We start from the raw sequence: 1,299 nt of genomic DNA, 5'->3' as shown, positions 1-1,299 counted from the left end.
AAGAATAAACATTGCATTGGTGGTCAGTGGGAAGAATGAACTTTACAGTAATGGCAGTGGGAAGAATGAACTTTACATTGATGGCCGGAATGCCTCCCTTACAGGCAGCTAAAAAGATTGCTTTTCGACCTGGAACTATGGAGGTCAATCAGTCATAGCTGTCAGAACTTTTGATATAAAATTTGCATGAAATTAGAAGTTAATGTCACAAAGTTAATCTCAAACTCAAAAGAACCTTGCGGCAGGGACGTGCGGTCAGGGGAGGCAGGTGAGGCAGAGCCCCACCTAGAATTATGGAGGAAAAAGCTGTCAGCTTCAAGTCTGAAGCTGACAGCTTTTTCTCTATTCAGATCGGCATCTAACAGGTTACACAGCAGGGAAATCCTCCCGCTGTGTAACCTGTCATGGACAGAGCGCGTCAGCAGTGAGGAGCAAGTGAGGGACACTTCTCTTATTTACACTAGCTTGGAGACGGGTTGGGGCGGGGCTTCACCCGACGGGGACGGGGCTTTGACCGACAGGGCTTTGGTCGGCAGGGGCTCGGGAATGCCACACCCAGAATGCTACACAAGTATCGATACAGAATTTGTTATATCAATCAACTTATAGGAAGGTTGTTATTGTTTATTTTGTATCGTACTATAATGCAAGTTCTTTTTGTCAATCAATTTAATTAAAGGTGCACCGAAATGAAAATTTCCAAACCGAGATTTAAAAAAATGTAGGGCCAAAACAGAAAATGTTTTTTCTTTCAACTTTTTTACATTTTTCAAATATTTTTATTTGTATTAATTTTTTTATAAACTTTTAGATTTTTTTATATTTGTTTTTATTTATTGATTAATTTTTTATTAAATAATTTTAATTTTTTACTTTACTTTTAGGGGCTTTGGGGAAATATTAGGGGGCCTAAACAGAACCCTGATATTTCCCTTTTAATATAGAAAAAGAGATTGAGGACACAGAGTCCTCAATCTCTTTTTCTGTAGCCCCTGTTATCAATGAACAGGAATCCTCTTTACTGTAACCATACTACTGTATGTCCTCAATTATCTACAAACACTCAGCAATCACTGATCGCTGCGTGTTTGCACTCGTCTCCTTCCTGACACGCTGTCACAGGAGGCTGAGCGAGAGGAGCAGGAGGAGTGCTCGGCCTTCTGTGACAGCACTGGCTGTCTCCGCCCACACATCGCTCTGCCGATCTGTGATAGGACGCTGAGCAGTGTGGGAGGAGAGACACCGGCCGCTCACAGTGCTCTCCTTCCGCAGCGCTTGGCAGCCTGTGACAGTTTCTCT

Source organism: Nanorana parkeri, unplaced genomic scaffold (assembly GCF_000935625.1).
Source record: "Nanorana parkeri isolate BGI_ZX_2015 unplaced genomic scaffold, ASM93562v1 scaffold554, whole genome shotgun sequence".
Taxonomy (NCBI): domain Eukaryota; kingdom Metazoa; phylum Chordata; class Amphibia; order Anura; family Dicroglossidae; genus Nanorana; species Nanorana parkeri.
The sequence above is the reverse complement of the archived record's forward strand: the minus strand, read 5'-3'. Positions refer to the sequence as shown.